Here is a 26,872-nt window from a genome sequence, read left to right as displayed (position 1 = left end):
CGAATGATTATCAATTACAATTACAAACCCTAACCCCATGTCAAATATATCCCAATTACTAGAACTCTCGGGAACTGAATGCTTAGAAATTAAGGTTTAAATAAATGCAACCAGTTACAATCAGTCAATTAAATCCATGGTGAAAAGCATCGGATGCTTAGATCACCAAGTTACAATGATTAAAAACACATAAAAGTACCTAATTACACAAACTCTCCATCCAGAGGAAACCATAAAAGACTAGCCGCTCATTAGGGTGGGATGATCTTCACAGGCTCGAACCACGCGGCTGCCTCCTCTTACTGTCGTCTGCCGTCCAAGATGTGTGTGTTTTCTGATGTGTCGATCCCCCTCCCTTTTTGTGCTTTGATAATATGCCGCCCAAGAGAAGTCCATCAAGTCCACAAGCCCATGAGCCCACATGGTTTTTTATGTTGGCTGCCTATCAAAATTTTCAATCCTTTATTTGAAGTCCACGTCCAGACAAAAGTCTCAAGTCTAGTGCCCTCAAAGTTTGCGTGAACTCCCAAGACTTGTCCACACTCTGCCGTCAATGATGGATCATGAATGATTATTTAGGATGGAATATAATAATCCAAATCCAAATCCAAATCCCAAGTCTCCAAGTCTGTGATATATATGTTGAGATTGATGGCTTGATATTGACTCCTCTATGATGATGATGGATGATTCTTGTTGACTTTCCTTGCTGTCAAGATGATGATGGGTGATGTATGTTTGATGAAAACCCAATTCCTGATCTCCCCCTCTTCCGTCAAAAGTAATATGTATATATGATGTTGATGATCATTAAAATAATAAACCAAAAACAATCCCTCCTCAAGTCCATGTGACTTTTTGTGTTAAGGTTTTTCTTTTCCTTTAATTCTTTCTAAAGTCAACATGCATGCCTTCCTTTCTAAGCCGTAAGTTACGGGCACACAAAACGTAGGTTACGTTTTGTATCTTCTGTGAAGATCATGGCTAAGATCATGGCTCCATCAATTTCATATTTCATTTAATACCAATGACTCCTTGGATTTCATTGATTCATAATTCTCTCACACACAAGCTATGTATCAACTTTCAAATCATTACTTCCAAGTCCCTAAACTTCACTTCATCACATGTTTCGCACATTTGAGTTATCTCCTGACCCGAACAACTCCCGTTTCATCATTAAGCTCTCTAACTTCGCCGTATTACGCGATTTACCTGTAAAACCACGAACACTCGTAGTTAACACATTCAAAGCACGTAGTCGCTTAAAACACAATAAGACACGTAAAATAAGCACGTTAACACTCGGGTTTCACACTCTTCATCAAGACCCGTTAGGCTTCTAATAGGTTATTAAAACATTCGTTCCAGATTAGGAGCCCGGTAAAAGCTATATGTACTTGCTGATTGATATACGGCTGGGATAAAAATTATATTTTTTCTCAGGTAAATACTTTTAACTTATTTTCTGTTATACGGGCTTGGGATACGGTATTTAATAATACCGCTTGGTCGGGTATTGAATCCTTAATCGAATAATGGTTAAATCATTGAGATAACCCGTTTAATCTGTTTTGTTTGTTTTAAGCCTTAGGGGGGGGGGGGGTAATTGAAATGGCCACGACTTAAGCACGGGGTGTAGACATACACCTGCCTGTGCGTTTGTAAAAAGATATATCCGCTTGTTGAGGATAACTCGCTTTGGGTTTATATTATGTGGTGTGTCTATTAATCTTATTCCGGCTTTTAGCCCAGATTCCTGAATGTATGACAAACATATAAATCTTTTACAAGATTATTTTTAATAATTGTCCTAGGTTATAAAAGAATATTTGTGCCTTGTGCATTTAAATCAATTTTTTAAAATATTTTCAAAAGTGTTTGTTAATTGTATTTACCAGTCTAAACTGATGTATTTTCGAAAAAGGTTAAGTGCAGGTACTAAGCGAAATGGGCTGGCTACTCCTAGTATCAAATAAAGAGTCTTGCAGGCTTTTGATGCTTAAATCTGTTGAACAATATTTCTTTTTAACTTAGATCCGCATGTGGATCCTTTTACAATCCGTTGTGTAATATTTCATGTTACTTTCAATTGGTTTGTATAATTATTACTTTTAGACTTCCGCTGTGCATTGAACTGTGATTATTTGACTATGATGATATGAATTACGTCACGATACTCCCCACCGGGCCCACCGGTAATACGTGGAAATATCGGGGTGTGACACAGAGCCCCTGGCTGGGGTCGAAAAACACATTGCGTTTTAAAACTAAGACATTTTTATGTGTTTTCTAGCTATTGCATTTTAGAACTAAGACATTTTTATGTGTTTTCTAGCTATTGTGTTTTAGAAAAACACATTTTTGAAGTGTTTTTAGTCCTTGCGTTTTAGGTAAAACACATTTTTAGATGTTTTCAGTCCATTGCGTTTTAGAGAGAACACTTTATTTTGTGTTTTTAGGCCATTGTGTTTTATAAATAAGACATTTTTATGTGTTTAGAAAAACACATTTTTGAAGTGTTTTCTCGCCATTGCGTTTTAGGTAAAACACATTTTTAGGTGTTTTCAGTCCACTGCGTTTTAGAAAAAAGACATTTTTAAGTGTTTTCTAGCCATTGCGTTTTAGAAATAAGACATTTCTTTGTGTTTTTTGTGAATTGCGTTTTAGGTAAAACACATTTTTATGTGTTTTTAGTCCATTGCGTTTTAGAAAGTACACTTTCTTTTGTGTTTTTAGGCTATTGCGTTTTAGAAATAAGACATTTCTTTTTGTTTTCTGGTCATTGCGTTTTACAAAAAAAGACATTTCTTTGTGTTTTTGGTGCATTGCGTTTTAGAAAAATGTCATTTTTAGGCTTTTTTTCCATTGCGTTTTACGCAACTGGGTTTTCAATTTTTTTTTTTACAAAAATATAGCAATAGTATACTCGTTTTAAAGATAAAAAACACTCGTTTTTTTGGTGCAATTTTTATAAAAAATAATGTCGTAGGAAAGAGTTATTAACGTTTAAAAAATGAGGGAGAATTGGAGGAGAGAGAGAAACTATTGCCTGGATTGACTAGAATGCCCCTAACAAACCCACGCGCCTTCACTTTTTTCCTTCAATTTCACTTATTTAATCTTAGCCCTTGATTAAATAAATAGATGGTCAAGATTACTTCATAGGATTCCTAGCCAAATAAACTTCCTATTATATCCTAACCCTTACTATTATTACTATATATTATTAACTAGGGTTAAGACCCACCCGCGTTGCGGCGCGGGTATATCGTAAACATTGAATGGATTAGTCCAAACGTTATATGATTCATTAACCATATGAAAACACATATTTCGACGTATCCAGTTGAACTCAGTGTAACCTGTATAAGCATTGTGATTGGATCAAACATAAAGTAAATGGAATTCATATTGAACAATCATAACGTATTATGTATTATATGTGACCCAACTTATACAAAGAAAACGTAACGGGTATGAAGGAAAATATACACATATAATCGAAAGGGATTAATTAGAGCTTTCGAGAAAAGGGGAGAAAAAGAAACCATAATTTGACTCCACTCGGTTCGAAACAAATTTCACGAAACGTACATAAAATAAACACAAAAACATATTATATTTGACCTGAATCATTTTCCAAAAACGTTTACGTCTAAACGTAGAACAACTTGAATTTATACGAAAACGCACATAGAAATATGCACGTGAAAATGGTTTCGTTAAATGAAAACGTATTATATTTGACCTGACTTGTCTATAAAAAAATTTTACGTCGGAATGTAGAAGAAATAATATTTACACATACCCGTATATAAAATATGCACGTAAAAAATAGTTTTTAAGTAAAAGAAGTATAGGGGTAAACCGAAACAAAAAATTAGTAAAAAATTTAATAGGTTAAAAACGTTCGTAAAACCGTGTCAAGTAGCACCAATGCCACAACCACATCGACTCTCAACATCGTAAAAATAAAATAGATAAAATGGTAAAAATTACACTGAACGAAAAGCTGACTAAAATCGTTGAACCACACACACCCGTTACAGTGTCTTAATACGAAGAAATTAACCAAAAACATAAAACGAAAAAAATAATAACTTAGTCAATCTACAACATTTTTATTTTTTTATTTTTAAGTTAAATGTCCGTTTGCGTTCTTTTTTATTTGTTTGCGTTCGTTTATGTTCACTTGCGTTCGTATGTGTTCGAGACCAGTGTTCACGAACTGTTCGTGAACAACTGAATTTCCTTAACGAACGAACATGAACATAAACTTATGTTCGGTACGCGTTCGTGAACAGTCCACGAACATGTTAATTTCCTTAACGAACGAACACGAACACGAACATGATCTTGTTCGTGTTCGTGTTCGTTCAGTTCGTTTGGTTCTTTTACGGTCCTAGTTTCATATATTTCAAAATTATTTATTAGTGAAATAAATTTTGATAAACACACACTTAGGATTAGTAATTATTTACTATGATTTATTATTTAAGTCCGTATATATTTGTGGTTCAACTTTACATGTTTTTTTAATTGCCTAAATTACATCAACTATATATAAATTATCTTAAACTCAAATATTAATATAATTTAATAATTAAATAAAATTGGATTATTATAGGCATCGCCTGTCTGCCATCCTCAAGATGCTTTTCAATCTAAATACATTGACAGCCTAGCCTAATCATCAAAACGCATAGTCATCCAAAGGCGTTAATCATCAAGATGTATCGTCATCCAATGACAACGCCTGCCTACATCGTCAAGACACGTCTCTATGCGAAGACAACGACTCCCTACATCACTAAGTCATTGCCATTACGAGAACGGCTACCAACACACAAGACTCCAAACACTTTGCATAAAATACATATACGCCTGACATCATTTAAACACTTGTGTCAGCCAAAAACGTTAAACATAAAAGTGGACAATATAACCTTAACTCATAGTGAATCTATGCAATTATAACTTTAACTAGACGAGCACCCTCGACTAAACTTGAGAACCTGAACATGCACACACACCGGCTGTTAAAACCTGAAAAATTCCTACATCAGGTTCACGTGCGAATTCCACTAGATTGCGTCAGGTCGTTTGGAGGTTATTACCGGATGTGAATGGATTAATGCTATTCACTTTAAGCAATCATCGTTATGACCAAACAAATATGAAATATTCCATAGCCACTTAGGGGCTGTTTGTTTACCTCTTAATGAGGCTCTTAATGGTTCAGACCTCTTATTGGTTCAGCACTTAATAGTTCAGACTGTTTGTTTCACGAGCAGATGTCTGAATGATTCAGACATTTGTCTCTGAATGGTTAAGATTTATACAGAGTCTGAATGGTTAAGACCTCTAATCTGAATTGGTCAGCCATTTGCCTCTGAACGGTTAAGCATTATACAGGCTCTTAATGGTTCAGACCTCTTACTGGTTCAGCACTTAACCATTCAGATGTTGCCAAACAGCCCCTTAGTTGAAATATTAGAGGTTGCCAAAATTAATAGAGTTCGTTTTTTTAATAGCTAAACTTGGATATCATAGGGATTGAACTCATAACCTCCACCTATCCTACACCTTATCTAACTCACCAACATCATTGAGCTATTCCCAATAGATTATAATAGAATTCCTCTTGTCGTTCTCATTTAGTAGGCCAATGATTTATATTAATGTTTTACATTTTGCAAACACTGCCATATGTTATAGTTTGTTTTGTTTTGTCTCCAATATCTCAAACATTTAATTCTGGAAATTAGACTAGACTTATGATGCAATTCATCTTGATAATATTTTTTGTTTAAACACTCACTAACAACGAATGAGACCCGTTGTGTTAAAAAGGAAATAAGAAGATACACTTCATTTGACCAGTTACAGATGCTATGGAAATCAACTATGGTGTTACACATTTTGACACCTTTAGATAAATTACATGATAATCAAATTAATGATAGACTAATGGAGTTTCATTAGTGATTATCTTAAAATACACATTACATGACTCGGTTACTTAGACTACGTTTGGCAAACATCAAAAGTGTTTAGAATCAGTTCCTACCCTACCCTACCTTACCAGCGGGTACAAACCGGTTCCGGACCCAGGTTTAGAAAAAGGAACCGCCGAAACCAGTTCCACCTCTACCCAGTCAAAACCCGGACCCGAACCGATAAAAACCCGGCCAAACTGATCAAAATCCAGTTAAAACCATGAACGTTCGCAGAACCAGTTGTTGACATTTTGAACAAACATGTACCCGGTTCTAAAAAACCGGTTTGTACACCTCTAATTAGTCTAAATTTAATGATATGTATTTTGTTATCAAATATTCAATTTAATGGTTTGTGCACAACCATTAGTACCATTAAGATGCGCTACCTGTTAGGGACCACGTATTATCTCCATTCAAACCAAAGAAAGGTTGATGTCTATATTCACTCATTCAAGTGAATAGAATTGTTCAAGTTTCAAGCCAATGTATACCTGCTTGTTTATTTATTTATGTATCAAAGTCTAATAAGCTGTAAAGAGTAATGAGTAACGACCCCTTTGGCCTCGGCCAACGCCCTAGCGGCCTCTGCCCGCCTCTCGTCCTCCCCTTCCCCTTTGGCCTCGGCCCCGGCCTCTGCCCCCGACCTCTTGTCCTCCCCATTGGCTTCGGCCACCGCCACGGCCTCCACCCCGAACCGTGGTGGCCCGGTCCTCCTCCAATGCCGCATCCCTCAATGTCATCTTCCTTTGTCTTTTATCTCTAAGGTTAATCATATCTTGTAACCTGCAACAATACAAAATTTATAAGCTAATAATATACAACACTTACTATACAGTCATACAGATCCTCCTGAAATCACTTACCCGATGTATGACAACTACAGGGCTATTATTTCGCTTCTTGCAGAGGCTCTGAGAAAGAAATAACACGTATTCCTGTAACATATCGATATAAACTTGGTTATATCAGGTAATTATGAAAAAAGAGAAACTGGATCAAAAACGTGTTTTAAATCGGTCGGCCTTCTTCGGTTTGGAAAATATTATATATATAATACATTAGAGGTGAATGAACCAGTTTTGTATCTACCTGTTTAGTCTCAGCCCTCATTACAACATCAAATTTCTCCATAAAGTATTCCATAGAACTACTTTCAAAGTACCTAAAAGGCTCCAGTCCCCTAATAAATAAAGGGGAAAGTTCTTGTACAAATAATCTTAACATATTAAACATACAAATTGAAGAAAAACTCAAAAAGACAAGGTGGCATTTTTGTAATTATCAATAACTATCAAAGTTACTCTACAAATATACCTAAAAAACCTAAAAAAAACCTAACCCCCCCTTCCCCCCCCCCCCCCCCAACCCCAAAAACCTAAAAAAAACCTAACCCCCCCCCCCTCCACCCAAGCTAAAATGCTAAAAACTAAACCCCCAAAAAATATAAAAAAACACACAAATTATTTTATTTTATTAACATTTTTTATTAAAAAATCACTACTTTTAGTAGCAGCAAAAAATTTTTTTTTCTTTTGCTAACAAAATGTAGCGATTTTTTTATAAAAAATTAAAAAAAAGGTGTTTTTTAGGTATTTTTGGTTGAGTTCACATTTGTATAGTAACTTTGATAGTTGGTGGTAATTACAAAAATGTCACCTTATCTTTTTGAGTTTTCCTTCAATTTGTATGTTTAATATGTTAAGATTATTTGTATTTGATCTTTTGCCAATAAATAAAGGGTGGGGGTATTGATACACCCCTACTTTTCAAGTGCACCCCCCCCCCCCCCCCGAGGTGGCATATAGGGCAATAAGGGGAGTATATAGTGTGAAAGCAATTAATGTGCCAGAAAAAGGGTTTTGATAAGCCTCTCATTGCCCTATGAGAGGCGTATAAGGTTGTGGTAGTTGGAGCATTTATCCATATATGCATCTCATTGAGCAATGGGAGGCTTATCGACACGACTTTTGATGAATTTAAGTTATAATTACTGACAGGAAAGGAGTTCAGTCTTCAAAAGCGTGAAAGTGACCCATATGACTGTAACGCCCTGCGTTTTCAAACTTCCTACATTTAGAAACCTTACGTGAAATTCTAACTTTGGAAATCTTGTGTTCTTATAACCATTCTTTCATTGTAATCGTTGTAAAATACGGAACTTGCTTCGTAAATAAAACTTGTACATTACACTTTTTACCTAGTTAAATCATGTTTTATTTCACATTTCACCTTGTTACAAGTTAGGGGAAACATTGTTGCACATTATTACACAACTTAACTAACAAAATTACTCATTATACTGTTTTAAAAAAAATAAAAAAATAAAGAAATATGGCAGCCCCAATTCAGCAAAATTCAGCCCATATAGTTGGGTTTTGTGGGCTAGTTTCAAGGTGTAACCCCTTCTAAACACTTCCAAAGCCCAACCCATTGAAACCCTAATCCTTCCCCCTATAAATACCCCTTATAACCAGCCTCCCTACCACTTTTGCAACCCTAAAAACTCACAAAACATCCACCAAACCGTAGCTGAAAGCAAGGGTTCGAGTAGATTGACACGCCTTCACGAAAATGAGCATAACTCACTCAATTCTTATCCGATTCACTCGATTCTTTTTCCTACTTGCTTGTATAATCATGGGGTTCGATTCCTAGACTTCTCCTTGGAGAAATCAGACCTGGAAATGCCCCGAAATAGTCCATAAACTTTCTGTTTGTTTTTATGTTCATCAAAAACTTGTTTAAACCTATGCAACTTGTGTCTAACACATCTCATACCTATGTCCTAATGCTTACAACTTATCCCATGGTTGGTTAAGCTTAAAAACAAGGTTGAGACATTTAAAATCAGAGGATTAAACCTCATAAACTTGGTGTTTTGTTTAGGGTTTTTAACCCACAAGTCATGTCAAACTTTGTCTTTGATACATGAGTGATTATGGAACAACTTGGGTTGTCCAAACATACAATCCTCACATGATTTGATGATTTCTCTTAATTAGTGTGTATATTTCTTATTCTTTATTGTATGTTCATGACCCTCCTTGGTTGTTTTTTTTTACATCAAGTGTAGTGGTGAACACATAGAGGTGCCTAAATGGAAGACTTGATCTTCCTACCTCCTACATGACTTCTATGACATTTAGAGGTACCAAAATGAAGATTTTAATCTTCTACCTCATGCTTGAACTATTGGACATATATTATATAACCTAAATATATTATTCGAATAATCGAATCTTTGATGATGAACTAGTGTTCATATGTCGGGGTACTAGATTACATCATCCTAGACTATGATAACTTGTCACGATTCTAATGGAACCTTGTTCCATGAAAACATTTAAACTCCTTCGAGTTTCCTAGTGTCAAGAACAAGCATCATATGTACTAAATGATTATTTTCCATGTTATTCTCATATCTTATTTTTATGTTGTTTTAAACACCGAATCTCGACTCTAAACATACTTGAACTTTAACCCTTATACATTCGGACTCTAAATCTCTACTCGTCAACAATTGGATAATCGGAAAACATATGCAAACTTTGTGAGTATACTCGTATTTCCCCCTTTTTACTTTTACCACTTTTGGGGTGTAACATGTTTACCTATTAACTTACACATGAACACTTTGTTAAACACATGAACGTTCCTATAACATGCTTGTATACGTGATGACTTGATACTTTAAACTTGGGTTATTCTTATGTGTTGAACTTATCATTAACTTCGTACGAGCCAAACCTTGACATATGTAGCGCTATAGGATTAACGACCCGCCCGTAAACTTGAGGTTATGTCTTGAGCATATTGCGTTTTCTTGGTTTGATATGTTAGACACATGCCATATTTAAGGTTTATCTTGAATCATATGCTTGCCATGAGGAATTGTTCACACTTTTATCTTATGCTATGTATGTACCAAACTTGTATACTCGCCTTTGCTTTGCATTGAATTGTATTTTTAAACATGTTACAGGTTGATGATGATCAAATGAAAACGGATAGCAAAGATGCCTAAATACTCACTTAGACGTTTAGGTTTAAAGTGTTGTATCAATTTTGTTTATGTTATGTTGAACAATGTTGTTATTTGCTTTTCTTGTAATGTTTTGACATTTATTTTGGAAATGAAATTTGGATTATTAAATTATTGGCACAAATAGCGTTATGATGTCTCGAGCAATCTTCACACTTCGTCTCATCCCGATGTTTCCGCCATTGGTTGGGGTGTGACAGATTGGTATCAGAGCCATAACTATAGGGAATTAGGAAAAGTAGGAATGCTTTCACCTAGTCTATAGTTTTAGAGCCTTATTCGTATGCTTTGCTTGGACTACTACATGATACCTTATTTGTTACTTATTTATGCTCTTTTAAACATGTATGTTACTCATGTGTAATATTTGACATGTTATTCGTACGCATTAAAGCTTGTTCTATTATGTGTTAACACTTGTTTTATCATTTCATTATTTAAGTACCATTCTTGAGATGCTTTCTTATGTGTTTATACTTGCTTGTGTATTTCCTTCAACACACACTTCCCTCATGCATTTTACTCGATTATTCTAAATCCGACAACACTCATATTGTACAAATGAGACGAATTCACCAAAATAGGCGTGAAACCCACAATTTAGTGAACGACTCTCAATCTATCTATCCTTCTTTTTACACGAGATATCGCCATTGAGCTAGGAGTGAAATCCACATCTAAATGGCAAATCTCAAATTTCAAATTCTAGTGGACCCTCGTCAACATGTCGAAATTTAAATTTTGACCCGACGAGTACCAACCACACTTAGGATACGAAATCGTCAAGATAGGGGTGAAACCCGCACCTTGTCGACTAGTTCCACTCCTTGATTTTTCATAAATCCCGCCAAGTCTCGAAATTTCGATTGATTTGGGACATGTAGTAACCGGAAGGGTAAATACCGTTAACCGACTTGTCGGCGAGAGTATTTTACCTATTAGGCCAAAGCATGCTCCTCAAATTCAAAAGACTTTTCGACCACTTTGGTTAGTCAAAGTTCCATTTGGAACACTCCAAACTTTGGTCAAACATGTGTTTCTATTGTTCATTTTATACGATGCAATCTTTCAACCTCGAGTTTACCTTTGATTTCTCTTTTCACACGCACAACATATCGAACCTTTTTGATACATTTATATATGCATGATTTTCATATAATTTAAATTCATATTCCTTGCAACAACTAGTGGAGAGGTATCATCGAGATTGGAGTGACTTCCTTACCTTGACGATTGACTCCACCCCTCTTCCCTTAAAACGACCTCACCAACGAGTTAGGGGTGATTCCCTTACTTAGGTGACCGTTACCCAAAACTTCTCTTTCAAAATATTTTATTATGCAAACCCAATCATGTTTTATACCTAAATCATTTATCATTATTCAAAATACCTACTTATACCGATTTCAAAATACATTGTTTATCAAACGTACTTCTTATTCTATCATCCATTTTCACTAAAATCATATACACGAGATTCTTAATCATGTCTTTACCGTTTTACTACATGAATTTCCAAACCTTACGAAATGCTACCTATCAATTTAATCGGTCTAATGAATCTCTTGCCCATGAACTTCACATCTGATTTATTAACTGAAACACGTTCACATTATATCATCATACTAGAGACTTCCACTCTTAATCGAAATCAAACTAACCTTTCTCAATTACTTATAAGACCTCATAGATGTTATATGATCGTTTTACCAAATACTCTTTCCAACATCAATAAATCCTTTGTTAAAATTATTTTTAAACAATCACTAAGTTCTTTTATTAGATTTCTTTTCTAAGGGTCGACATTTTCACAAGAACTTTCAAAGTTCAAAATTTCATGTTTTGATGCAAATGAAACAAACCCGTTATTTAAAAAAAAAAAACCTTCTCTACAACGCTTAACTCGTCATCCAAATTTCAAAACACGTGGGCTAGAAGACTTCATGGGGACCGACAATTTTCAACATACGTGAACTCCTTTTTTTTTAACAAAAGTAGCATTTCAATCATTACAAAATACGTTAAGCATTACCAATGAGTACTTTATGTTCCTTTACATATACAAACTATATTCTACCTTTCAAACCAAGCTCAATCTAATTTTGATTCAACAAACTCAACGTTTTGTTTAAACAACTATACATGCACATCATCATACACATTTTAGACGATATCTCGTGATAACATCATTTATATCGTTCGTATCTACATACTTAACCTTTTTTTTTCTCCGCAATGTCTCAACGTACACCATATACGCAATATTTATTTTTCATACCTACACCTATGTTCATACGTTTTATGCTTGTACTCATACACATACTACTTATACGTTTTACGCTTCTACTTGTACACATACTACTTACACGTTTTATGTTTATGCTCATACATTCATGCGTATTCATACTTAAACTTATGCTCATACTTTCATCCTTACTCATGATTCGTACATTCGTACCTATACGCGAGCGTAATCCGAGGGATTCGCTTACGTAGGTCCCATACATGCTTAAACATAAACATGCTTACATACGACATTCTTCTACGTACACATTCTTATTTTCAAATTCATGTATACCTTGATTCATACATAACTAGTACAAGCTATGTGGATCATGCGACGATCAGTATAATCGCGGGTGCACACGGGATTATAGTGATAGGCGTATGAGAACCATAGAGTGTACTACTGTGTATGGTAAGACACGGAACGTAACATGACCCCGAGTAACGAAACGGACGTAATGTGGTTAAAACATGGTGGATACGCCGCTGGTACTTCCTATATATAAGTGTTTTCACCATGTTACCAAACTTTCGTAAAACGTGCCATGAGAAATTCAGTGTGTTGCAGACCTTTTGGACCTAATACAACTTCACGCAACTCACAAACGCATTATATCCGATTATTCATGCCGAGACTTCATCCTTAACACACTACGTTCATCTATCCAACACTTATGCTATTCACATACTTGTACTCTTTAAGAGCCATTCGTTCATTCTATACTCGTATTATTTTATACAAAACTCGTTCGCAATCCAGCTTGTTTAAACATTTGAGTCCTAACTTACCTCATTACCTATAAAATAGCCTCCCTATTCTTGATTCTTGTGTAACTATACTTAGTATCTCTCTATTGCTTTATTTAAAGTAACAAACCTTTTCGTTCCTCTCAATAAACAGGTTTTACGAAAGTATGATTTTTTTATACTATCCTTAAAAACTTCCCCTTGCAAATCTACCTTGATGTTCTCCAAAATTTAGTACTTTTCAAACTTCCCAAGTTTCAATTCTTAATGATCACCTTTATGCCAAAAACTCTTTCAAGCCTTCCTCTTGAATAAATTTCGGGACGAAATTTCCTAAAGGAGGGGAGACTGTAACGCCCTGCGTTTTCAAACTTCCTACATTTAGAAACCTTACGTGAAATTCTAACTTTGGAAATCTTGTGTTCTTATAACCATTCTTTCATTGTAATCGTTGTAAAATACGGAACTTGCTTCGTAAATAAAACTTGTACATTACACTTTTTACCTAGTTAAATCATGTTTTATTTCACATTTCACCTTGTTACAAGTTAGGGGAAACATTGTTGCACATTATTACACAACTTAACTAACAAAATTACTCATTATACTGTTTTAAAAAAAATAAAAAAATAAAGAAATATGGCAGCCCCAATTCAGCAAAATTCAGCCCATATAGTTGGGTTTTGTGGGCTAGTTTCAAGGTGTAACCCCTTCTAAACACTTCCAAAGCCCAACCCATTGAAACCCTAATCCTTCCCCCTATAAATACCCCTTATAACCAGCCTCCCTACCACTTTTGCAACCCTAAAAACTCACAAAACATCCACCAAACCGTAGCTGAAAGCAAGGGTTCGAGTAGATTGACACGCCTTCACGAAAATGAGCATAACTCACTCAATTCTTATCCGATTCACTCGATTCTTTTTCCTACTTGCTTGTATAATCATGGGGTTCGATTCCTAGACTTCTCCTTGGAGAAATCAGACCTGGAAATGCCCCGAAATAGTCCATAAACTTTCTGTTTGTTTTTATGTTCATCAAAAACTTGTTTAAACCTATGCAACTTGTGTCTAACACATCTCATACCTATGTCCTAATGCTTACAACTTATCCCATGGTTGGTTAAGCTTAAAAACAAGGTTGAGACATTTAAAATCAGAGGATTAAACCTCATAAACTTGGTGTTTTGTTTAGGGTTTTTAACCCACAAGTCATGTCAAACTTTGTCTTTGATACATGAGTGATTATGGAACAACTTGGGTTGTCCAAACATACAATCCTCACATGATTTGATGATTTCTCTTAATTAGTGTGTATATTTCTTATTCTTTATTGTATGTTCATGACCCTCCTTGGTTGTTTTTTTTTACATCAAGTGTAGTGGTGAACACATAGAGGTGCCTAAATGGAAGACTTGATCTTCCTACCTCCTACATGACTTCTATGACATTTAGAGGTACCAAAATGAAGATTTTAATCTTCTACCTCATGCTTGAACTATTGGACATATATTATATAACCTAAATATATTATTCGAATAATCGAATCTTTGATGATGAACTAGTGTTCATATGTCGGGGTACTAGATTACATCATCCTAGACTATGATAACTTGTCACGATTCTAATGGAACCTTGTTCCATGAAAACATTTAAACTCCTTCGAGTTTCCTAGTGTCAAGAACAAGCATCATATGTACTAAATGATTATTTTCCATGTTATTCTCATATCTTATTTTTATGTTGTTTTAAACACCGAATCTCGACTCTAAACATACTTGAACTTTAACCCTTATACATTCGGACTCTAAATCTCTACTCGTCAACAATTGGATAATCGGAAAACATATGCAAACTTTGTGAGTATACTCGTATTTCCCCCTTTTTACTTTTACCACTTTTGGGGTGTAACATGTTTACCTATTAACTTACACATGAACACTTTGTTAAACACATGAACGTTCCTATAACATGCTTGTATACGTGATGACTTGATACTTTAAACTTGGGTTATTCTTATGTGTTGAACTTATCATTAACTTCGTACGAGCCAAACCTTGACATATGTAGCGCTATAGGATTAACGACCCGCCCGTAAACTTGAGGTTATGTCTTGAGCATATTGCGTTTTCTTGGTTTGATATGTTAGACACATGCCATATTTAAGGTTTATCTTGAATCATATGCTTGCCATGAGGAATTGTTCACACTTTTATCTTATGCTATGTATGTACCAAACTTGTATACTCGCCTTTGCTTTGCATTGAATTGTATTTTTAAACATGTTACAGGTTGATGATGATCAAATGAAAACGGATAGCAAAGATGCCTAAATACTCACTTAGACGTTTAGGTTTAAAGTGTTGTATCAATTTTGTTTATGTTATGTTGAACAATGTTGTTATTTGCTTTTCTTGTAATGTTTTGACATTTATTTTGGAAATGAAATTTGGATTATTAAATTATTGGCACAAATAGCGTTATGATGTCTCGAGCAATCTTCACACTTCGTCTCATCCCGATGTTTCCGCCATTGGTTGGGGTGTGACAATGACCCTTATCGACCTATACAACCCTTATTGCCCAAAAATGTTTATTTACCCAAGCATACATGATTTATTTGATTCAAAATTTTTCAAACTCATAATAATAATAATAATAATAATAATAATAATAATAATAATAATAATAATAATACTTAATAAAAATAACTTATGCACACTTAAAAAACGATGCTATAACTAGACCCGGCAAACGACTTAATAAATTTATAAATAGCAATAATTAATATGTCATAAATATAGAACTCAGAAAACTTACACTTTCTTGCCAAAAATTATACTATTTTTTTTTTTTTTTGGAAAAACCATCATCCTTATGCAAGACAACTGTTAAAATATTAAAATATGAACAAAAAAGTAATTTTTTGCCACAAAATAGTGTAGTTATTTAACTCATAGACATTTAACTTACAATCATAAAACTCGATATCTCCCTTCACATTGGTTGTTGAAAGGTTAGTTTGATTAAGGAATTGGTTAACCCTATAGCAAGAATCAAGTGGTGAATTTGATATCAATAATTAATAAAGGCAATTCGGATAACTCCCAAACGTTTATTAACCATAGACAATACCAACTTGGGGGAGTAAAACGGATAGTATGAAAAACTACAAGGGTGGTCTGAGGAGATTAGTTTGGATAATGATGGTTAAATTATTTTCCTCAAATGTAATCCAAATTCGAAGTTCAAATATTAAGGACTTCTAACCAACTTTTGAATCCTATACTAATCCAACTGACTTTTGGATGAAGCTACCCGCTTGTAGCTTAGGCCGACCCAACCCAAAGCGACTCGTTTGAGTCGGGAATTAAACCCAATATTAATACTTAAACAACAACTTACTTTGCAAATGATCGGCTAGTATCTTCTAGGTACCTCATTACTGAAAAGAAAACAAAACAATATCAGGATCAAAATGTAATAAAGTTAGTTATCCTAACACCAGCACTACATCTAACATCGAAATTAAGATCACTGAACCAAGAACATGTAGGTAGAAATTTGAGTAACAAAAGTAGACAATATAATATGACCTAACCGTAAAATTACTAGTAATTATTATACAGAAAGAGCCTAAACGAAACTAACAGTTGTGTTAAATTCTAAACTAGCAATTGTGTCAAAAGCTAAACAAACAATTTCCGAAAAACACAAAGAATATCAATGAACTGCAAATAATCTTTAACTGAACTCTAGAACCCTCATATAACATTAGCGGCCGGAAAGATGAACTGAACACGGCCGGTGTCAAATCAAATGCAGATCAAACACAAAGAATACACAACATAACATCAAGATACTAAAAATTATAAAATACATACGAGAACGAATGCTTATACCGTAGATCATCATACTCTTTAGACTTACTGTCGAATGTATACCATAGATCAACACATGATCTATTTAATAATCTAAAATTCTTATTAATTGTAAAACTAAGAGTTAAATGCCTGGTTGGTCCTTATGGTTTGTGAATGTTGCAGACTTGGTCCCAATGGTTCAGTAATTACAGAGTTGGTCCTAATAGTTGTCATTTTTGCACTCGGGTGGTCCTTATCACTAACCTTTGTTAGTTTTTCAGTTAAGTACGTGTGAAATTACTATATTACCCATGAACAATTAAAAAAATAAAAAATATATAAAGGAGATAGAGCCCACTACTCATCTTCTTCATCACCCCTGTCTCTCTCTCTCTCTCTCTCCCTTTCAAAGCCTCAGCCAACCACCACCACCTTCATAAATTAAATGGCCACTGATTTCCTATTTAATCGGCCACCGATTTCCTGTTTCGGCCACCGGTTTCTGTCGGTACTCCGGTCACCAATCTTCGTAGATCCACCGCCGATTGACCCACCATCGTCACCAACCTCAGCCAATGTTTTAGGTTTTGCAACAGTTTCTCACAATATATGTTAATTATAACATTAACATCAAACCTAAATCAACCATCTCAATCAACTAAAATCATACATAATCGCTTAGGTTTACCGCTATCATCATTCTAACGTATCACAATTACAAAATTCACAAAATCGAATGCATAAGTTATGAGTTCAGTTACGAAAACATGGCAATGAATAAGTGAGAGAACGATTGTATACCGAGATTAGCGGATAGAGATGAAGTGAAGTTCATAAGTGCTAGTATGAAAGAGATCAGTTGTCCAAGTAGTAAAACAGAAATCACCATCGAAAGCTTCGATGTCCGCCACAATTCCGTCGGCTGCTAGTGTCGAAACTCATTGTTGTTGTTATCGGATAGCAAAAATGGCATCTGGATGATGAATTTAGGTTAACTTGCATGGGAAGTTACAGATCTCCAAACGATATTGGAACAGTCACAAGAGATGCTTCCATTGGAGGTGGGTTTAATTTGTGAAGGTGGTGGTGGTTTGTTAAGGTGGAGATGTGGAGGTGGTTTGTGAAAGTGGTGTTGATCAGATGGCGAAGGTGACGGTGGTGGAGGTGGTTGTAGGTTGTGAAGGAGGATGTGGTGGCTGAGGTTTTGAAAGGGAGAGAGAGACAAGGGTGGGTGATGAAGAAGATGAGTACTATCTCCTTTATATATTTTTTTTTATTTTTTTTAAGTTCATGGGTAATATAGTAAGTTCACACGTACTTAACTGAAAAAACTAACAAAGGTTAGTGATAAGGACCATCCGAGTGCAAAAATTACAACTATTAGGATCAACTCTGTAATTAGTGAACCATTGGGAACAAGTCTGCAATTTTTGCAAACCACAAGGACCAACCAGGCATTTAACTCTAAAACTAAACTAACAAACTTTAACTGAAGTGTAAAACAAGATCAATCAATGATATATACAGTACGTTAAACACCTTACAATAGACAGATACATATAGAATTAGATAAATGAATCGATTATAGCATGAAAAATATAAACAGATGGTAGATTTCATACAAGTTAAGAAAATGATGGAGCTTTGAATACCTAAAAATTGCGGACTAAGTGTTGCAGATGAGAGAAGATGATAGTTATGGTGGTTTGGTTTAACAGAATTGTGAATACTGAGTGACAACTGGCTCTTTATTGGGGGAATGCGGGAATTGGTTTTTTTAGGACACGTGTAATCAGATCATTAGGTTAAGTAATCGTTTGGTAGCATCAAATTTGTATATTTAAAATAGTATAAAGGAGCTTAACCTAGCTTTGTTGTCAAAATGGTGGTGGTGTCTTAAGAACTCCAGGGATCAACTTTGGGCCAAAGAGGTGGAAGCTATACATGGGGAGGACAAAACAACACTTTTATCCCGTGTAAAAAGTCGATCCCGGGTGTGTGGAAAGTTATAGCTCAAGTGGATAAGGAATTCTTAAAGTACGGCGTGCGGCTTCAGGAGTGTTTTGAGTGTTAGGTGGGTATTGGGAATTCTGTACAGTTCTGGAACGACTTCTGGGTTAATAGAGGCAGGTTACGTGACTAATTCCCAGCAGTTTTCGACTGTACCAGGCAGAAGTTGGGTTTGGTAAGCGAACATTATAAAATGCTTAGGGGAGCAGTGATATGGGATTGGGATGGGGCGACTTCCAACATCCCCGGTTGAAAATTTACAACATAAAAAGGCTCCTAGAGGTTTTGGGGAATTTAACTATTTCAGAAGATAAGGATGTATGGTTGTGGAAATCGAACGGTGGGCGAAAACAATTCTCCGTAAAACAAGCTAAAGAAGACTGCTTCAGGAGTAGTGATGCGGCTAACCCTATGGGTGGCTTCTCTTGGAACAATTTAGCGACCCCAAAAGTTAATTTCTTTGTATGGAGGCCGTGTATAATAGGATTCCTACGGCTGGGAATCTTGCAGTTAGAGGGGTACAGTTTGGTGACGGCAGTTGTGTGGGACGTGGTGCAGGTCTGGAAACAGTTGACAACTTATTCTCTTCATGTATGGTGGCGAGATCATTGTGGTGGCAGATTTGTTTGTGGCTCAAGCTTCAAATTCCCGCTCTATTCGAGTTGCTGCAGCAGATTTTAGAATTTGATCTTAATCAAAACGGGTCAAAAGTAAAAAATTAAAGTGATTCAAGCAATTTTTTCATGACAATTTGGAGGTTATGGCAAAGAAGGAACCACAAGGTGTTTAAGGGGTTAAACACTTCACAATCCAGAATGCTCCGAGATGTTAAGGAGAACACTCTGTGGTGGCTAATGAAGAGGTCTAAAATTAGGGGCGCAGACATTGCAAGCTAGTCTGCTTTTGCTGGTTTAGATTTTGGTTACGGGAGGGGCGTTTTTGTCTTGGTTCTTGGGATGGGGATTCATCTGTTTCTTTGTTTTTGGCCCTTTTGGTTGTATCTGTATGTTCTTATTGGAGGTTGGTATCTGTGTAACTCCTTGCTATTTGGAGGCTGTATGGGTGGTAATATATGGTTTGTTTTGGTTGTTCATAAAAAAATATTTAAGGAGAGGTGGGCCCATTGAGGCATAACTATTTTGATGTTGATATCTCTATTTTAATTGGTGGTCACATTACCATGCATTTCGTGTGATCTTCCACGTTAGCATGATTTGTAATGTACCCATTAAGAGTTTGTTACCTGTCATGGTCTAGAAAATTCATAACTTTGCGTTTCGTAACTTTTATATTTGATGTATTGAACGATTTTAGTGTTTAGAGACATTTTTTTCAAGAAGTATGAATTGGAAGAGTGAGAACTGATAGTTTGATCTTTTACTTGTTGGGTGATCCATCTTTGATGGCTTAATAAACGTAAACTAAAAAACCAAAATGACTTATTTTTCAAGAAATGGATGATTTTGGTTAAAAAACGAGCACCACCTACAACATTGTGTATCGCCACCAACACCACCACAAAATAAAGTTTGAAGGCTCACTCCAAATTGATACGATTATAGAGGAAGATTTGGCAAACTTAGTTAAACAGTGTGTTAAAGAATTAAAAATATATGTTTATTCACGTACATCCGTTTTAGGGTCGACATTTGAACTATGCCTCTATTGGGTTTGACACACTAGAGTCCACCACTTTAAGACAAGGGTTCCTTCTCCTCTTCCTCTTTATCTCTTTTATACATACTAACTTGATTTTGAGAGTGTTTTCATCTACCTCCTAGTCTCGATTCACCTTCCAACAGTTTTCTCTGCATGTTACATTTAAATTCAGCTTTTGAATACTAGATATACTTTAACGCATAACAACACCCAATCTGTTAGAGAAGTTAACAACGATATACATTACATTATAACATATTTATCCAATTCATAACAATTGTTTTAACTCAACAAGTTTCTTTCTATACATTTTGGCCATTTATTTATTGAGTATAATTCAATTTTTTTATCACAAGAGATCCCGATCATGATAGCCCAACTTTTATGTATAGGCTATAAAAGTCTGTGGATTTAGAATCCGAAGACCTTGCTTGTTGCACGAGATATCGATCTTAGCTTTCCATTCACGGAATCATGAGTGTACGATTACTTGCTTCAAGATTATTGAGGTTTATAGACATATATCTTTGGTTTCATAGATTTGCTTGTCGGGACATTGAATACTAGTGTCTTGTGTCTATGGCTGATAATTTCCTACATGATGACACTGTTTGCAATATACTTGCTCGGCCTTAAGCAAAGGCGTCAATACGGTTCAGGTGGGTATCGGGTATCGACACACTGGAATCGCATGGTTACATGTTAAAGAGTCATCAAAATAAATAAATAAAAACGTCACAATTGCCAACGTGGGAGTAGCTCACCTGGTAGAAACTTTTGTCTCTTAGGCTATGTGGTATGGGGCTTATGGTGAGACTTATGGAGTGCCACGAGAGACATGGACCCCATGGTACACCACCCCCTCATCTTCCATGCGTGGAAAATATGGATACATCTACGTTCACCACGTGCCTCTTTGAAGAAATTGATGAATTTGATTGGTGTTGGACCATCACCACGCCATATAGGGTGGTGGATAAGGATGGAGTGATGTGGCTAAGACGTGAAGGATGGTGATGGTGATTAGGAACATCACCACACCACATAACCTTAGTGAGAGGAATTAGTTTGAATCCCAAAAAAGAAATATGTTAGGATTAATTTGATATAAAATAAAATTGAGTAACATTTGTCATTAAAAAAACGTCACATTTATTTCTTCATCACATAAATAACCAAAACGTTACATGATATTTAATTCGTCATCGCATAAATAACCAAAACGTCACGTTATCAACTTGTTAAATAATGAATTTTTTTACTTGTATCGGACTAGTCTTCTACATAGACAACAACAATACAAGATAATATGATTGACCACTAGATATACTTCAACTTTTTAGATCCCTTTTCAAGGGGCCGTGTGCTTTCTTTTTGTATCACGTTTTTATCTTTGAATAATTTATACATGCATTTGGTAGAAGAGTTTAAAGAGATCGATAACATTTAATTCCAGTTAGTGGGTGTTCACTTTCTCACAAGTAGAGGTGCTAAAAAACTGGTTTAACTGTAACCAAAACCGGTTACTAACCAATACATTAAAAACCGATTTAGTTTTGAAAATAGCACGTATGTTAGGAACCGGTTATGAGATTTAGAACAGAAACCGGTTATTTAACCGATTTATTTTACCGTTTTTTTATCCAATTAACCAGCTATTAACACATTCTTTAAGCTTTCAGCCATTTCTAACAACTTTTGAGTATTTTATACCACTTTTCCTCCTTAAATACATACACACACACATACACACACACACACACATATATATATATATGGTAGGGTTTTAGAGTGAACAATGGATAACTTGTGAATAAATAAACAGATCTTGGTCCTTCATTTGTTAGATGATCAAAATTAATGCTCATGGCAAACTTGTAAATATCAAAATAAAAAATAAGAAAGAAATGGGGGTGATAGGGGCATTCACGTAAATATGTACTATTGGTAACTTTTGGTATCCTATCATAACTGAATAATGTTTTTTTAATATAACAAAATCAAATCCTTTTAAACCAGGGATGTAAGTTATTAATTAAAGATACGAGTACACAAGTGTACAGTCCGTTGTTCCTACAATGTACATTGTTATTGTACTCATGTACATAAGTGTACAGGCTGTTGTTCGTACACTATACACTATTGTACATCTGTATATTGTACTCATATACACCTGTGTATATAAAAAAATAAAACGCTGGAAAACGAAAAATGCATATGTTGTTCGTTTTTATTAAAAAAAACTATAGCAATATCGTTCTCAAATTAAAGAGAATAAAAAACTCGTTTTATGGTGTATTTAAATAAAAAAAATATTAACGTATGAAAAATTTATAACTATTTAAAGATCATAAGGGGTAGTTAGTTTAATGTTAACAAAAATATATAACTTTCTAATTTAAACTGATTAATTACCATCATATCCTTTACATCTAAAAAATATCAATGGCTCAGATTGGTTCACACGGTTCACAAACAAGGATGTTGTTCACTCGTGAACCTCATCCTATATATATATATATATATATATATATATATATATATATATATATATATATATATATATATATATATATATATATATATATAGGGGAGGGTTATCTTGAGAACGCTAAATATTGCGAGAACCGTGAGAACGAATGAAAAAACCAATTTTTTTTAATACAAACCTCATTGTAATTAAGATACATCATCAAAAAAAGAATTTACAACATCAAATAATTCATTTCTCTTTTCAAAATCACTCTTTTTAGATTTTTTACACATGTGTAAATATAACAGATTTACACATGTGTAAATTGCAAACTTACACATGTGTAAATTTTCTTTATTTACGAATTCACGTAAATTTAAACGTGTAAATTAAATTTCTAAAATTGTATTCGAATAATAATAATAATGATAAGTGTAGAAAATTTTTTTGAATTTGAATTGTTTTTGACAAAGTTCTCGTGGTTTTTTCATTTGTTCTCACGGTTCTCACAATATTTAGCGTTCTCATTTAAACCCTCCCCTATATATATATATATATATATATATATATATATATATATATATATATATATATGGTGTGGTTCCTCTACAAAGTGTGTTTTTCCTACAAAGTGTAGGAAGTGTTTTGAGCCATTGGATGAGTGGTTTTAATGGTTGAGATTACATGCGTGACATTTTTGTAATATATGCATTTTATTTAATGATTGATTTAATTGATTGAGGGCATCTTGGTAATTGAGCATGTTTTAAAAAAGAAACAACCATCATTCATTTATTCTTGCAGAATTCTCTACACCTTCTCTCTCCTCATTAAACAAAATCTCCTAAAATCATGGATGAAGTTGAATATAAAATATTTGATTGTGTTTAAAATCTGAAATTTACTAAATTGGAGTTTGATTTGTTTTTATCTAGGGACGAGAATCGGAGTTCAATTTTGTTTTTTTAATCAAATATTGTGTTTTATATTAGTGATAAAACACATTGTGAAGAAACTGCGAAAAAAAATCTAATAGACCAGAAGAAACTGATAAAACACACTGAGAAGAAACATATGAAGAAAAACACACTGCGAAGAAAGTATGAAGAAAAACACACTGAAAAAACACACTGCGACGAATCTGTGAAGAAAAACAATTAATAAAACACATTGTGAAGAAAAACACACTGTGAAGAAACAACCAATAAAAACATACTGCTAAAACACATTGTGAAGAAACCAATAACCTATAAAACACAACGTCAATAAATACAAAAATGCGTCCTTCATGAAACATAAACTGCTATAACACATAACGAGTAAGCCTATAACTGGTAAAACACAACGTCAAGAAATTGTTCAAGAACGATAAGCTGGTGTGTTACGTGTGAAGAAACCATAAAACAAATAAAACACAACTTCAAGAATACATGCACATGCAAAAAAAAAAAAAAAAACAACTTAATCAAATACTGGCATGTCAAACAACTAAATCAGTATGCATTTACCATGATCACAATCAATCATTGCATTAGACATCAACATTTTTGATCCACAATATGCAAAAAAAAAATTATCTGAAGGATAAGAGAATGATGCACGTTTGATTCTGCGTAACTGATACAATTCCATAAATAAGATATAGGGTTTCCTCAAAAGTCTCATTTTGTTGTTTTAGATTTATCTTTTTCAAAAATAACTTATTTAGTGAATTACCATTGTACCATTTTATTAAACTTCTCTACATGACACATGTCATAACCATATCACTTCCAACACTTTCTAGAAAAATATGACTTTGTAGCCAACTCTCACCCTATATATATATATATATATATATATATAGGGAGCCGCTAAAATGAAAACCACCTTCAGTTGTAAGAACCATGAGAACCACTCTCCACCAATCATAATCAGCCAACGAAAAGGGTAGTTTGGTCATTTACCCTAAATGTCTAATCTCACCCCTCTCTCTTCATTTAATTCACACCCTATCTCCTCTCTCCTCTCTCCTCTCTACTATCTTCTATTAAAAAGTTGCAGATTTTTAAACCCTCACCATTACCTATCCATTTTTTAAACCCTCACCCCCTGCTTCTCTCTCTTTTCAACCACCATTACCGTCACCATCGCCGGCGTCGGTGGTCGTTGCCGGCCGTCCACACGTCCCTGATGCAGTCGAGTTTCTCTCTCTCTCCGTCCCTTTTCTATGTCTGGTCGCAGCAGGCCGTCACTCACCACCACCGAGTGGTGTTTGGCTAGTTCAAAAGACGGTGGTGGGTTCAAACCCCACCTACAACTCAGACGGTGGTGGTACAAAAAGACGGCGACTGTGGCAGTGGTGGGGAGAAAGGGGACGGCGGCGGCAGAGTTTAGGACCAGCGGCAGCGCCGCCGTGAGCGGCGGAGGTCCCGGCCTCCTCCCGAGGAGTTCCTTGGCCTGTTTTGTTGATTTATCTGGTATATTTTTTATCTCTGTTTTGATGTCTCTGGTTGACGTGTCGACGGCGGTGGTGGCGGTGTGTCGACGGCGGTGGCGGCGGCGAACGATGGGGTGGAGAGGGTGGGTGAATCTGGTGCTTTCTGATTCTGTTTGTTTCCGTTGAATCTGGGGTTTGCATCTTGTGATTTTGACTTTCTTGATGGGTTGTTTGGTAAGTGTTTTTGTTGGGTTTTGAATTTGTTTGAATATGTTGTTGGGTTTGAATCTGGGTTTTTTTTGGGTTTTGAATCTTGTGCTCTGAATCTGGGTTGAATGATGTTCATGTTCCTTGTGGGTTTTGAATCTAGGTTTGAATGTTGAATCTGGGGTTTTAATTTTGATGAATCTGGGTTTGAATCTGGGTTGAATGATGTTCATGTTCCTTGTGGGTTTGAATATGGGTTTAAATCGGCTGTGAATGTTGAATCTGGGTCTTGAATCTGGGTTTGAATGTTGAATCTGGGTTTTTAATTTTGTTGAATCTGGGTTTGAATCTGGGTTTAAATCGGCTGTGATGATGCAAAAAAAAAACTGACGATGGCGTGGCAAGGATGGCGGAGGGTAGGGTTTTGAACCTGCAACCCCACTTTGCAGCCTCTGATTATCGGAAAATCTGAGCCAAAACTTCGTTTTTTTTTTCAAGAATCCTCTCGTTCTTTTGATTTTTTTGAGGCATCGATGATGATAACAAAGTATCTGAGACACATCCCGATTGTGCGATTTTCTGGGTGCGTTCGTTTTTGTGTAAAAACGTTTTTGTAAAAAAAAAAGTTAAACCGTAAACTTTTTAACGTAAACCGTAAACTTTTTATCATAAAACGTAAAATCGTAAAAAGTTTTACGTAAAGCGTAAAAAGTGTTACGTAAAACGTTTTACGTAAAACGTAATTTGTAAAAAGTTTTACGTAAAACGTAAAAACTTTTACGTAAAACGTAAAACGTAAAAAGTTTAAAATTTTTAATGTAAAACGTAAAAAGTGTACAAAAAGGGGCGCGTTAAAAAAAAAGTGAAAAAAACGGCGCGTTAAAACGGCGTGTAAAAAATTTGGCGCGTTAAAAAACCGTAAACCACCACCGTAAACTTTAAAAAAAGGGTGCGTAAAAAAGTTTTTGTAAAAAAAAAAGTTAAACCGTAAACTTTTTAACGTAAAAACGTAAAACGTAAAAAGTTTTACGTAAAACGTAAAAAGTTTTACGTAAAACGTAAAAACTTTTACGTAAAACTTAAAACGTAAAAAGGGCGCGTAAAAACGGGACGTAAAAAAACCCGGTCGCAAAAACGGCGTGAAAAAAACGGGGCGTAAAAA

The 26,872-nt window shown here is 35.0% G+C and overlaps 1 long non-coding RNA gene across 1 annotated transcript; it reads right to left on the bottom strand.

Moving 5' to 3' along the window:
• Window positions 1-6,479: 6,479 nt before the first annotated feature.
• Window positions 6,480-18,007, bottom strand: LOC110926082. The gene is made up of 4 exons (XR_002584967.1): window positions 17,744-18,007; window positions 16,485-16,524; window positions 6,869-6,940; window positions 6,480-6,788 (listed from the first exon to the last, which is right to left on the bottom strand). It is a non-coding gene; the product is annotated as an uncharacterized LOC110926082 (long non-coding RNA).
• Window positions 18,008-26,872: the final 8,865 nt, after the last annotated feature.

This window comes from Helianthus annuus, chromosome 17 (genome assembly GCF_002127325.2).
Source record: "Helianthus annuus cultivar XRQ/B chromosome 17, HanXRQr2.0-SUNRISE, whole genome shotgun sequence".
Lineage (NCBI taxonomy): Eukaryota > Viridiplantae > Streptophyta > Magnoliopsida > Asterales > Asteraceae > Helianthus > Helianthus annuus.
This window is presented reverse-complemented; position numbering and strand designations above follow the sequence as displayed.